This window comes from Nerophis lumbriciformis, linkage group LG28 (assembly GCF_033978685.3).
Source record: "Nerophis lumbriciformis linkage group LG28, RoL_Nlum_v2.1, whole genome shotgun sequence".
NCBI classification, from domain to species: Eukaryota; Metazoa; Chordata; class Actinopteri; order Syngnathiformes; family Syngnathidae; genus Nerophis; species Nerophis lumbriciformis.
Window position 1 is genome coordinate 29,014,794 of NC_084575.2, and position 15,773 is coordinate 29,030,566.

General features: G+C 39.3%; 1 protein-coding gene across 2 annotated transcripts in view; it reads left to right on the top strand.

The window, feature by feature from the left end:
* Positions 1-13,744: 13,744 nt before the first annotated feature.
* sox13 (SRY-box transcription factor 13) overlaps positions 13,745-15,773 on the top strand; it is a 101,143-nt gene continuing 99,114 nt past the window's right edge. For both annotated transcript variants that reach the window (XM_061924011.1, XM_061924012.1), the window contains exon 1: positions 13,745-14,039. The gene's annotated coding sequence lies outside the window, so the exon portion shown is untranslated. The remainder of the gene's footprint in view (positions 14,040-15,773) is intronic.

A 15,773-nucleotide genomic window follows, 5' to 3' on the forward strand; every position in this document is an offset into this window, starting at 1 on the left:
CGCCTCCAGACGGATTAGTTTTTTGTATTTTTGTTCCAATATGGCTCTTTCAACCTTTTAGGTTGCCGACCCCAGACTTTAGTCCTTTAAGCAGAACCTGATGGTCAACAGTGGCCTCATTATGGAGACTTTATCCTCCCACTGTTGGAACATCTGTGTGAAGATTGCATGCATGGGTTAAAAAATGTTACTCAAATTATTTTACAACCGCCTTTTTATTTTTCAATAAACCTCGGGTAGGTCATGCATTCATCTTTTAGTTTGTTTCTCAATCATTTGTTAGAAGTATTACTCCTTTTTTTTGTTTTTGTATTTTTGCCCATTGTTCTACATTTCGCCATTAACACAATCAAAACGGACGGACGTGCGGGAACAGTGGTGTTCGTGTTGGAGGAGTTGTGAATGAATGAAATATGAAATCCGTGCTGCAGTCTGCAAGTGTACCTAATGTTGTGTCCTTGCAGTCGTTCACGGCTCCTCCGGCGCGAGCAATGTTGTTTTTGCACTTTTTGGCTTCTTGTTAAGTGACTTTTTTTTGGGTGGATTCGGTCTTGCACGTGGAGGGTTTGGGTGTGGGCTTTGGTTGTTGTGGCGCTCTCGTCGGGGGGTGCAGTCTGCGACGAAGGTGCCTTAACCAGCACCAGGAGGCGGGGTTACGCGAGCCTCAGCCAGTGCGTCTTTTGCAGCCGTTTTATGATCGCTCAGCACAAGAAATACTTTACACACATACAGTTGTTGACAAAATACACTGTACATTATATACCTCAGCTAACTAAACTATGGAAATGTATAATATAATTCATATAGCAATACGGTCTCACTGCACAGCAGACCAGCAGTTAGCCGAGTCCGTCCATGTTGAGGCACTGAGTGACGTGCCTCGACTGGCTGCTGATCACCGCACCGTCTCTTCTCAGTATTTGAAAGGCAAATGTGAAAATTCAGCGATTTTGAATACAAATAATCTAAAACTGGTGAAGTTCAATGGAAAATAACTTTATAGTATAATCAGTGGATACATATAACAATTTAATTTTTTTTTTTTCTTTTTACATTTTTTTTCTTTCCATGATGGCAGGTGAGGCGGGGCCTCTAGTGACCGCACGTCACTGTCACATGTATATAAGTATTTATAGCCTTTGGCAGCAATTACAGCCTCAAGTCTTTTTTAACACAATGCCACAAGTTGGCACGCCTATCTTTAGCAGTTTGGCTCATTCCTTTTTGCAGTACCTCTCAAGCTCCATCAGGTTGCATTGGGAAGTGTTGGTTTTCATCCAGGATGTCTCCGTACATCCTGAAAGCTAATTTAAGTTACGGCAATGTAACCACCAATATGTCACCCGGAGTCAGAGCCAATATGAAAAGTCGAGATGTGATGAATCGAGAACCGATTTGATGTTTGCAAGCCGCTTTTCCATGCACATGCAGATACCGTGTTGACCAGGCTGCCTGTGCGTGCCAGCCCACTGGTGACTGGACTACATGAGTCAGAGTCAGAGGAAACAAAGCAGCATTTGGAGTCACTTCTCTGGTTCATTGTTCTCATGGGGATATGTAAAGTAGTTCTAGCGTACACGCACACCCTCAGTAGAGTTGCACCATTTTGTAAATTATAGTTTATTATTCTTCGGTCAATGGTCAACAAAATAAACAAACAGTTGCACATTCATAGAATGAAAATGAAAATGAAAATGTTGCAGACCGAAAGGGTTTAGGCTGAAGTTGAACACTTATTGCGCCTAACCCTATAAACAATGTCAAGTACAAGATGAACTTCCGAAAATTATGAAATGTCTTTTGTACAACATATTATAAATACACATTATACACAATATGAACATTGTTCAATTATATACACAGTAAAGGCATGTGAAATATCCTTATACGCGTATTAAACCTTTGTACCAATTTATATACGATATACAAACAATTATACTTCCATTATTATTTATATCCCACATTTAGTATTTTAATTAACATTGATCATAGTATTAACTACTGTGTTGATTCAAGAGTGATATATTTTTCCAAGACATTGGTCTTAAAGTGTTTTTTAAATGTGTGAATGGACCTGGAACATTTTAAGGAATCATCCAAGCTGTTCCACAGTTGAACCCTCCTGACAGAAACACATCTACTTTTTTAAGCTTGTTCTTATCTTAGCTTTCTGGAAGACAGCTGAACCTCTGAGGTCATAGGGATTCTCTCTGGGTTTGAACCTCTCCTGTAGACACCGAGGCAGCATGTGGTTATGAGCTTTGTACGTCACAATAGCAGTGTTGAGGTCAACAAGATCATGCAGTTTTAATGTTTTTAATTTAATAAACAGAGCATTGGTATGGTCATGATAATCTGCATAATTTACAATTCTAATCGCTTTCTTTTGAAGTAAGAATATAGAGTTGATGTTTGTTTTTGTAATTGTTACCCCAGATTTCAACACAATAATTAAGATAAGGGAGTACGAAAGAATTATATAACATATTAAGAGCCTTTTGATTTACGGAGTTTTTGATTTTATGTAACATAGCAATATTTTTTGCCATCTTTGTCTTAAGTATATTTATGTACAGTTTCCAATTTAATTTATCATCTATATAGATTCCCAAAAATGTTGTTGAATACACCCTTTCTATCTCCATATCATCAATTCTTATATGACACTGTATGTTATTTTTCCTATTTCCAAAAATTATATATTTTGTTTTATTTAGGTTGATTGACAGTTTATTGGCATCAAACCATTGCTTTAGTATATGGAGTTCGCTCTCTACAGTCTCTAAGAGTTGGCCAAGGTCTTGCCCAGAACAGTACAGACTTGTATCGTCAGCAAAGAGAATACAATTGAGTTTTTTTAAAGATTTTGCAGATATCATTAATATACAATAAAAACAATTTTGGTCCCAGTACAGAACCTTGGGGCACTCCATGTGTTATAATCTTTTTATCTGAATCTACATTGTTCACATGCACATACTGTTCTCTACCACCAAGATAACTTTTCAACCAATCATGAGCAAGACCTCTAAAACCATACCTCTGCATTTTGTTTAAAAGTAATGTGTGATCGATGGTGTCAAAGGCCTTGCTCAGGTCAATAAAAACGCCAACAACAAACTCCCTCTTATCAATTGCAGTGGTTACCTCCTCAACTAGTTCCATCACTGCCATGGAAGTGGATTATTAGGGCCCGCAATGGGACATAAGGACCTATTGTTATTGTAACGTTTTATTCTTTATTATTCTTCCGCCGCCTCTTTGAGCACTAATTTGACCCACTCAACATGCTTCAAAACTCACCATATTCGACCCACACATCAGGACCTGCGAAAATTGTCTTTTAATAAAAAAAACAAAACTGCAAAAATCAAAATTGCGCTCTAGCGCCCCCTAGGAAAAAATAAAACTAGACTGCCTGTAACTCCCACTAGGAAGGTCGGAAAGACATGAAACAAAATCCTCTATGTAGGTCTGACTCAGACCTAACTTTCATAATGGTACATTCTCGGGCTAAAATCAACAGGAAGTTGGCAATTCCCCCTTCAAGACAAAAAAGTACTAAAGTCACTTTTGCCTCTTTGCGCTGTAATTTGACCCCCTTAACATGCTTCAAAACTCACCGAACTGAACACACACATCAGGACTGGCAAAAACTGTGATCTAATAAAAAAACCTAACCCCAAATTCAAAAATTGCGCTCTACAGCAATTTTTGATTAAAACGGAGAAAAAACTGCTCCTCGGAAGAAAAAGATTACAAAACTGCCTGTAACTCCCACTGGGAAGGTCGGAGAGACATGAAACAAAAACCTCTATGTAGGTCTCACTTAGACCTACATTTCATAAATTGACAACCCCCAGCAAAAAGCAACAGGAAGTTTGCTATTCCCCCTTCAACACAACATTTTTGTAAAAAGCGGTCACCTTTCTTCAAAATCTATCTCCTCTGAGAGCGTTTGTCGTTTCGCCTTCAAACTAACACAGGTGAGAGATAAAACCCTTGTGATTAAAAGTATAGATGGGATTTTTAATACCTGCTCCGGTTTTGATTTTATGACCCTTCAAAGACCCGCTGCGCTGATGCTGCTGCACTGCTGTTTTTTTAATATGGCTGCTTAAAAGCAGGAAGCACCAACGTGCCCACACAATGCAGACAAGGTAGGTACACTAGACAAAAGTCTTGGGACACTTCAGACTAAAAGTAGACAAAAGTATTGGGACACTTAGGACTAGCACCTGCCAAATACGCGGGCCCGAACAACGCTGCTTGCAGCTTTAATTACACTTATATCATGTCCTAACTTTTACTTACATTGTATTTACAAATGTCATACACGTATATACATGCTGTTCTAACTTATTGTTGTGTATTTTATGTGTTGGATGGACCACTAAATGGTAACACCCCAATAAGTTTTTCAACTTGTTTAAGTCGGGGTCCACGTTAATCAATTCATGGTACTAGAGATGTCCGATAATGGCTTTTTTACCGATATCCGATATTGTCCAACTCTGAATTACCGATACTGATGTCCACATTAATCAATTCATGGTAAATGGTGGCGGGGTGGACCGCTCGCCTGTGCATCGGTTGGGAACATCTCTGCGCTGCTGACTAGTCTCCGCTCGGGATGGTCTCCTGCTGGCCCCACTATGGACTGGACTCTCACTACTATGTTAGATCCACTATGGACTGGACTCTCACTATTATGTTAGATCCACTATGGACTGGACTCTCACTATTATGTTAGATCCACTATGGACTGGACTCTCACACTATTATGTTAGATCCACTATGGACTGGACTCTCACTATTATGTTAGATCCACTATGGACTGGACTCTCACTATTATGTTAGATCCATTATGGACTGGACTCTCACTATTATGTTAGATCCACTATGGACTGGACTCTCACTATTATGTTAGATCCACTATGGACTGGACTATCACACTATTATGTTAGATCCACTATGGACTGGACTCTCACTATTATGTTAGATCCACTATGGACTGGACTCTCACACTATTATGTTAGATCCACTATGGACTGGACTCTCACTACTATGTTAGATCCACTATGGACTGGACTCTCACTATTATGTTAGATCCACTATGGACTGGACTCTCACTATTATGTTAGATCCACTATGGACTGGACTCTCACTATTATGTTAGATCCACTGTGGACTGGACTCTCACTATTATGTTAGATCCACTATGGACTGGACTCTCACTACTATGTTAGATCCACTATGGACTGGACTCTCACTATTATGTTAGATCCACTATGGACTGGACTCTCACTATTATGTTAGATCCACTATGGACTGGACTCTCACTATTATGTTAGATCCACTATGGACTGGACTCTCACTACTATGTTAGATCCACTATGGACTGGACTCTCACTATTATGTTAGCTCCACTATGGACTGGACTCTCACTACTATGTTAGATCTACTATGGACTGGACTCTCACTATTATGTTAGATCCACTATGGACTGGACTCTCACACTATTATGTTAGATCCACTATGGACTGGACTCTCACTATTATGTTAGATCCACTATGGACTGGACTCTCACTATTATGTTAGATCCACTATGGACTGGACTCTCACTATTATGTTAGATCCACTATGGACTGGACTCTCACTACTATGTTAGATTCACTATGGACTGGACTCTCACTATTATGTTAGATCCACTATGGACTGGACTCTCACACTATTATGTTAGATCCACTATGGACTGGACTCTCACTATTATGTTAGATCCACTATGGACTGGACTCTCACTACTATGTTAGATCCACTATGGACTGGACTCTCACTATTATGTTAGATCCACTATGGACTGGACTCTCACTACTATGTTAGATCCACTATGGACTGGACTCTCACTATTATGTTAGATCCACTATGGACTGGACTCTCACACTATTATGTTAGATCCACTATGGACTGGACTCTCACTATTATGTTAGATCCACTATGGACTGGACTCTCACACTATTATGTTAGATCCACTATGGACTGGACTCTCACTATTATGTTAGATCCACTATGGACTGGACTCTCACTACTATGTTAGATCCACTATGGACTGGACTCTCACTATTATGTTAGATCCACTATGGACTGGACTCTCACTACTATGTTAGATCCACTATGGACTGGACTCTCACTATTATGTTAGATCCACTATGGACTGGACTCTCACACTATTATGTTAGATCCACTATGGACTGGACTCTCACTATTATGTTAGATCCACTATGGACTGGACTCTCACTATTATGTTATATCCACTATGGACTGGACTCTCACTACTATGTTAGATTCACTATGGACTGGACTCTCACTATTATGTTAGATCCACTATGGACTGGACTCTCACACTATTATGTTAGATCCACTATGGACTGGACTCTCACTATTATGTTAGATCCACTATGGACTGGACTCTCACTATTATGTTAGATCCACTATGGACTGGACTCTCACACTATTATGTTAGATCCACTATGGACTGGACTCTCACTACTATGTTAGATCCACTATGGACTGGACTCTCACTATTATGTTAGATCCACTATGGACTGGACTCTCACACTATTATGTTAGATCCACTATGGACTGGACTCTCACTATTATGTTAGATCCACTATGGACTGGACTCTCACTATTATGTTAGATCCACTATGGACTGGACTCTCACTATTATGTTAGATCCACTATGGACTGGACTCTCACACTATTATGTTAGATCTACTATGGACTGGACTCTCACTATTATGTTAGATCCACTATGGACTGGACTCTCACACTATTATGTTAGATCCACTATGGACTGGACTCTCACTATTATGTTAGATCCACTATGGACTGGACTCTCACTACTATGTTAGATCCACTATGGACTGGACTCTCACTATTATGTTAGATCCACTATGTACTGGACTCTCACTATTATGTTAGATCCACTATGGACTGGACTCTCAATATTATGTTAGATCCACTATGGACTGGACTCTCACACTATTATGTTAGATCCACTATGGACTGGACTCTCACTATTATGTTAGATCCACTATGGACTGGACTTTCACAATATTATGCTACACCCACTCGACGTCCATTGCATCCGGTCTCCCCTAGAGGGAGAGGGGGGTCACCCACATATGCGGTCCTCTCCAAGGTTTCTTATAGTCATTCACATTGACGTCCCACTGGGTTGTGAGTTTTTCCTTGCCCTTATGTGGGCTCTGAACCGAGGATGTCGTTGTGGCTTGTGCAGCCCTTTGAGACACTTGTGGTTTAGGGCTATATAAATAAACATTAATTGATTGATGGTAAATTCTTAGTTTGTATTCTAATTAGGGTCCAATAAGTCCAAATAGCAAAGAGAAATAGAAAAAAAGAATGTAAACAAACAGCTTGGGCCTTAAAGGGGAACATTATCACCAGACCTATGTAAGCGTCAATATATACCTTGATGTTGCAGAAAAAAGACCATATATTTTTTTAACCGATTTCCGAACTCTAAATGGGTGAATTTTGGCGAATTAAACGCCTTTCTATTATTCGCTCTCGGAGCGATGACGTCACAACGTGACGTCACATCGGGAAGCAATCCCCCATTTTCTCAATCACCGAGTCAAATCAGCTCTGCTATTTTCCGTTTTTTCCGACTGTTTTCCGTACCTTGGAGACATCATGCCTCGTCGGTGTGTTGTCGGAGGGTGTAACAACACGAACAGGGACGGATTCAAGTTGCACCAGTGGCCCAAAGATGCGAAAGTGGCAAGAAATTGGACGTTTGTTCCGCACACTTTACCGACGAAAGCTATGCTACGACAGAGATGGCAAGAATGTGTGGATATCCTGCGACACTCAAAGCAGATGCATTTCCAACCATAAAGTCAAAGAAATCTGCCGCCAGACCCCCATTGAATCTGCCGGAGTGTGTGAGCAATTCAGGGACAAAGGACCTCGGTAGCACGGCAAGCAATGGCGGCAGTTTGTTCCCGCAGACGAGCGAGCTAAACCCCCTGGATGTCTTGGCTCACACCGTCCCTTATGCCACCGAAGATGATCAAGAGAAGAATATCGACCCTAGCTTCCCTGGCCTGCTGACATCAACTCCAAAACTGGACAGATCAGCTTTCAGGAAAAGACAGCGGATGAGGGTATGTCTACAGAATATATTAATTGATGAAAATTGGGCTGTCTGCACTCTCAAAGTGCATGTTGTTGCCAAATGTATTGCATATGCTGTAAACCTAGTTCATAGTTGTTAGTTTCCTTTAATGCCAAACAAACACATACCAATCGTTGGTTAGAAGGCGATCGCCGAATACGTCCTCGCTTTCTCCCGTGTCGCTGGCTGTCGTGTCGTTTTCGTCGGTTTCGCTTGCATACGGTTCAAACCGATATGGCTCAATAGCTTCAGTTTCTTCTTCAATTTCGATTTCGCTACCTGCCTCCACACTACAACCATCCGATTCAACAATCTGTTGAATCGCTTAAGCCGCTGAAATCCGAGTCTGAATCCGAGCTAATGTCGCTATAGCTTGCTGTTCTATCCGCCATGTTTGTTTGTGTTGGCTTCACTATGTGACGTCACAGGAAAATGGACGGGTGTACATAACGATGGTTAAAATCAGGCACTTTGAAGCTTTTTTTAGGGATATTGCGTGATGGGTAAATTTTTGAAAAAAACGTCGAAAAATATAATAAGCCACTGGGAACTGATTTTTAATGGTTTTAACCCCTCTGAAATTGTGATAATGTTCCCCTTTAAGAGGTTTTAATTAAAGATTTTTTTTCAGAACACTGATCGCGAAACGGATCGGGCACCAGTTGTTACTTGTTACCATGAATTGATTAACGTGGACCCCGACTTAAACAAGTTGAAAAACTTATTCGGGTGTTACCATTTAGTGGTTAATTGTACGGAATATGTACTGTACTGTGCAATCTACCAGTGACGTACAGTCAGGGGAGGCAGGTGAGGCGGGGCCTCACATGCCATCATGGAAAGAAAAAAAATGTAAAAAGAAAAAATAATAATTAAATTGTTATATGTATCCAGTGATTATATTATAAAGTTATTTTCCATTTAACTTCACCAGTTATAGATTATTTTTATTTAAAATCGCTGAATTTTCACATTTGCCGTTCAAATACTGAGAAGAGACTTGTTGTGAGTCACCAGCCAGTTGAGGCACGTCACTCAGTTGTGCCTCACCATGGATTGCGCAATGACTCGGCTAACTGCTGGCCTGCTGTGCAGTGAGACCGTATTGCTACATGAATTATATTATACATTTCCATAGTTTAGTTAGCTGAAGAATATAATGTACAGTGTATTTTGTCAACAACTGTATGTGTGTAACGTATTTCTTGTGCTGAGCGATCATAAAACGGCTGCGAAGATGCACTGGCTGAGGCTCGCAGTAATCCCGCCTCCTGGTGGTAGAGGGAGCTAGTGATCCCAGAGATCATTCTTGCGACTACTAAGCAGCAACAGTTAGCAGCGATTGTTTATTTTTTCCTCTTGCCTGGACTATTAACATGGAGGATTACATATCTAAAATAAAACAGTTTTCTAAACTGGACTTTCAATCGAAGCAGGAGGTAATACTTAAAGGAAGATCTCCATCGAGACAGAGAGACTTTTAAAACTGAAGAAAGATAAGGAAGACTTCTGTAAACAAGTTATCGATGCTTTTGTTCAAAAGGAGCTGCGCATGGACTTCATTTATAAGTAAAGATAAGACCATAATACCATTTTTTTTTTAATTAAATGTGCTTTTTTGTGTGCTACAGTTTGTATGTGTAAAGTTAAAGTTAAGTTAAAGTATCAATGATTGTCACACACACACTAGGTGTGGTGAAATTTGTCCTCTGCATTTGACCCATCCCCTTGATCACCCCCTGGGAGGTGAGGGGAGCAGTGGGCAGCAGCGGCGCCGCGCCTGGGAATCATTTTTGGTGATTTAACCCCCAATTCCAACCCTTGATGCTGAGTGCCAAGCAGGGAAGAATGCTGGTATGAGCTTTTAAACATAACCCGTTAACTGCTGCCAATCAAATGGTGAATAAGATACTCTTTAGGGTTCATATGTTTGTAAATCTGACTGTGATGAAGTCAGTGCCTCACCAGCCATCAACCTCACCGCACGTCACTGCTGGACTATTAACATGGAGGATTACATATCTAAAATAAAACAGTTTTCTAAACTGGACTTTCAATCGAAGATGGAGGTAATACTTAAAGGAAGATCTCCATCGAGACAGAGAGACTTTTAAAACTGAAGAAAGATAAGGAAGACTTCTATAAACAAGTTATCGATGCTTTTGTTCAAAAGGAGCTGCGCATGGACTTCATTTATAAGTAAAGGTAAGACCATAATAACGTTTTTTTTTAATTAAATGTGCTTTTTTGTGTGCTACAGTTTGTATGTGTAAAGTTAAAGTTAAGTTAAAGTATCAATGATTGTCACACACACACTAGGTGTGGTGAAATTTGTCCTCTGCATTTGACCCATCCCCTTGATCACCCCCTGGGAGGTGAGGGGAGCAGTGGGCAGCAGCGGCGCCGCGCCCGGGAATCATTTTTGGTGATTTAACCCCCAATTCCAACCCTTGATGCTGAGTGCCAAGCAGGGAAGAATGCTGGTATGAGCTTTTAAACATAACCCGTTAACTGCTGCCAATCAAATGGTGAATAAGATACTCTTTAGGGTTCATATGTTTGTAAATCTGACTGTGATGAAGTCAGTGCCTCACCAGTCATGAACCTCACCGCACGTCACTGCAATCTACTAATAAAAGTTTCAATCAATCAATCAATTGTGCGCAACACGTGCAATTCTCTGCCGAGGCGCTGGAGGCAGTGTTTTCAGGCGAGTCTCAATTAGCAACCATAGCGTTTGTTGACTTATTCTTTTCCTAACTTTCAAACAATGGCAAAACAAACAAGAGACTTTGAGTATTATTGTCGCTGGGACTCATACTTGCCAACCCTCCCGAATTTTCCGGGAGACTCCCGAAATTCAGCGCCTCTCCCCAAAACCTCCCGGGACAAATATTCTCCCGAAAATCTCCCGATTTTCAGTCGGAGCTGGAAGCCACGCCCCCTCCAGCTCCATGCGGACCGGACTGAGGACAGCCTTTTTTCATGACGGGAGGACAACAGGGTGACAAGAACTAAATCATCCAGACTAGAGATAAATTGTATTATTATGTTTATTTTACCTAAAAATAAATATATTTATTAATTACAAAAAAAAAAAAACTAAATACATTTTTACTATATTTTGCTAAAAACATCAAAATTAATTGTATTTTTATTTGTATTTTTTTGTGACTCCTGATTACATCCAGCCATAGAATTATACATTAAAATAAACATATTTGAAATAATTGATTTTAAATTATCATAATAATTCATTTAAAATGACCATATTTAATTGTTAAAATAATTGCTTGTTTATCAACAACTTTAGCATTTTATTCATTACATTTTGAAACTCTCAGAAGCCAAGTTATGTTATATTCCTTAATATTTATTTATGCAAGTTTGAAGTATCAATTATCTAAACACAGTTTTGTTTGCATATTTTCAGGATGTAGATATCTATATATATATATATAAATATATATATAAAAAAAAATAAAAAAAATAAAATAAATATATATATATATATATATATATATATATATATATATATATATATATATATATATATATATATATATATTTATATATATATATATATATATATATATACATACAGGTAAAAGCCAGTAAATTAGAATATTTTGAAAAACTTGATTTATTTCAGTAATTGCATTCAAAAGGTGTAACTTGTACATTATATTTATTCATTGCACACAGACTGATGCATTCAAATGTTTATTTTATTTAATTTTGATGATTTGAAGTGGCAACAAATGAAAATCCAAAATTCTGTGTGTCACAAAATTAGAATATTACTTAAGGCTAATACAAAAAAGGGATTTTTAGAAATGTTGGCCAACTGAAAAGTATGAAAATGAAAAATATGAGCATGTACAATACTCAATACTTGGTTGGAGCTCCTTTTGCCTCAATTACTGCGTTAATGCGGCGTGGCATGGAGTCGATGAGTTTCTGGCACTGCTCAGGTGTTATGAGAGCCCAGGTTGCTCTGATAGTGGCCTTCAACTCTTCTGTGTTTTTGGGTCTGGCATTCTGCATCTTCCTTTTCACAATACCCCACAGATTTTCTATGGGGCTAAGGTCAGGGGAGTTGGCGGGCCAATTTAGAACAGAAATACCATGGTCCGTAAACCAGGCACGGGTAGATTTTGCGCTGTGTGCAGGCGCCAAGTCCTGTTGGAACTTGAAATCTCCATCTCCATAGAGCAGGTCAGCAGCAGGAAGCATTAAGTGCTCTAAAACTTGCTGGTAGACGGCTGCGTTGACCCTGGATCTCAGGAAACAGAGTGGACCGACACCAGCAGATGACATGGCACCCCAAACCATCACCCAACCATGCAAATTTTGCATTTCCTTTGGAAATCGAGGTCCCAGAGTCTGGAGGAAGACAGGAGAGGCACATGATCCACGTTGCCTGAAGTCTAGTGTAAAGTTTCTACCATCAGTGATGGTTTGGGGTGCCATGTCATCTGCTGGTGTCGGTCCACTCTGTTTCCTGAGATCCAGGGTCAATGCAGCCGTCTACCAGCAAGTTTTAGAGCACTTCATGCTTCCTGCTGCTGACCTGCTTTATGGAGATGGAGATTTCAAGTTCCAACAGGACTTGGCGCCTGCACACAGCGCAAAATCTACCCGTGCCTGGTTTACGGACCATGGTATTTCTGTTCTAAATTGGCCCGCCAACTCCCCTGACCTTAGCCCCATAGAAAATCTGTGGGGTATTGTGAAAAGGAAGATGCAGAATGCCAGACCCAAAAACGCAGAAGAGTTGAAGGCCACTATCAGAGCAACCTGGGCTCTCATAACACCTGAGCAGTGCCAGAAACTCATCGACTCCATGCCACGCCGCATTAACGCAGTAATTGAGGCAAAAGGAGCTCCAACCAAGTATTGAGTATTGTACATGCTCATATTTTTCATTTTCATACTTTTCAGTTGGCCAACATTTCTAAAAATCCCTTTTTTTGTATTAGCCTTAAGTAATATTCTAATTTTGTGACACACGGAATTTTGGATTTTCATTTGTTGCCACTTCAAATCATCAAAATTAAATGAAATAAACATTTGAATGCATCAGTCTGTGTGCAATGAATAAATGTAATGTACAAGTTACACCTTTTGAATGCAATTACTGAAATAAATCAAGTTTTTCAAAATATTCTAATTTACTGGCTTTTACCTGTATATATATATATATATATATATGTATGAAATACTTGACCTGGTGAATTCTAGCTGTCAATATACGCCTCCCCTCTTAACCACGCCCCCAACCACGCTCCGCCCCACCCCCCACCTCCCGAAATCGGAGGTCTCAAGGTTGGCAAGTATGCTGGGACTAATTAATCAATGTTGACCCGAATTCGGAACTTTGTACACACAGGAAATGCAACATTTTACAAATGTGTCGTTTAATAGCTTCAGTCGGACTTTTTTGGCACTGCCAATGGCTACTTTTCTTACTGAGTAGTTGCCAACTGCCCGGAAGCCCCGCTTGTCCCTCGCCCCGCCCCTTAAGTGGGAGGTAACCTGCGGGTCGCCGCGGACAGGAGAGCGTGAAGCCCGGCTGTTAATGAGCGGAGGACGGAGCTCTATTTCCGCACAGGACCTCGCCGTTAACAGTGTTCGCTCTTACCGGCTGTCAGTTTACCGCCAACATCTTTACTCGGAAGAAGTACCGGAACACGCCGAAGAGCCGGTGTCCGCAACTAAGTCGCGTTTGCTCGCGTTGAACACCGAAGCGTGAAGGAGGAAGAGAGGAGGGCGACGGAAGTTTTGTTTGTTTTCCCGGGGGAGTTCAGGACGTTCGGGGACTGCCTGCCTGGTGAGTGTAACTTTAATCACTTCTTTTTTATCAACACACGAATATAAATGCTTGGTAAAATTCCACACCTCGTCTTATTGATGTTAAATTAAAAAATATTAAGTAGGGCGATACTGCACATGTTGGTATCGATCCAATACCAAGTCAACACATGGCATTTATTGCTGATACCGAAACAAGATTTGTGTAATTTTTGCCTGAAATGTGTTGATCATGAATATAGTCGTGTTTTCATCAATAAACTTTTTATTGGAAAATAAAACAATATTTCCAAAGTGCATCTAAATCAGGCGTGTCAAACTCAATTTTAGACCACATGGAGAAAAATCTACTCCCAAGTGGCGAAATCACGGCGCGATAACTTAAAAATAAAGACAACTTCAGATTGTTTTCTTTGTTTAAAAACAGAACATGCACATTCTGAAAATGTACAAGTCATAATGTTGTTGTTGTTTTTTTTACACTTACATGTTGCGGTTAATAGCATTCTACCTTTATTTGTTGTTATTTATACAATCTGAATAAATAATAACTCATTGGTGGTCATTTACAATCTATCAAGATAAAAAAATATATATATCAAAATCATATTACAATATGTTATTCATGTAGTTTGCAAATTTTCCTCGACTGGTGCACTAACATCATGTGGTACAGCTCTGGTAATGGGTACATTCGCACCCCCCTGCACAAATGTACTTCAAAATGTAACAATCAAAAGAAATATGATTTTTTGTTTTGTTTACTAGGGCATGCATATATAATATGTATTAGTTTGACCATTTAAAATCAACAATAATAAAAAGGAGATGCTTGAAAATAGCATAAAAATGGCCCAAAAACTTGGAAAAACGCGATTCATAGCGTTACTTTTTGGTGTAACCATCATGAGCGTTCTGTTCAGGTATATTTCTTTTATATTTTGATAAATCATCATATTTATGTATTACTAAATTTAAATAGGTATTGATCAATCTTTAAGCTGTGTGTATTTGATTTCAGTTTGCTTTTGACATCTTATTTAGAATTGTAGTTGAAACTTTTACAACCTTGTGTTGCGCTCATGATGGCGTAACCAAACTAGATTTCATTTAATGATCTTATTTTGAATATTTATTCCCTTTTTTACATTTAGTATATTTAAATATTCATTTATAAACATTGAATACATTTCAAATATCAGTAAAATGCAATTGCCTTCATCTTATAGTGTAATGTTTAGTTACACCAAGTCATGAGCGTAACAGTAAGCTTCATCACTTTGACTTGTAATATCTCTAATTCTGGTGGTGTTTTATGCTTTTTTTTGTTTTTGGAACATGTACTATACATCTAATACAATGAAGTCCCATATAAAATTATGTTTCTAGCAATACTTTCATTTTTCCTTTGAAAGTAACACTCCAATGTCCATTAGTGGAGCTGTACACCTATAGTATATATCTGTATCATTAATCAATTTAAGTGGACCCCGACTTAAACAAGTTGAAAAACTTATTCGGGTGTTACCATTTAGTGGTCAATTGTACGGAATATGTACTGTACTGTGCAATCTACTAATAAAAGCTTCAATCAATCTAAATCAGGGGTGTCAAACTCATTTTAGACCGGGGGGGCCACATTGAGAAAAATCTACTCCCAAGTGGGGCCGGACTGGCGAAATCACGGCGCGATAACTTAAAAATAAAGACAATTTCAGATTGTTTTTTTTTTGTTTAAAAACAGAACATGCAC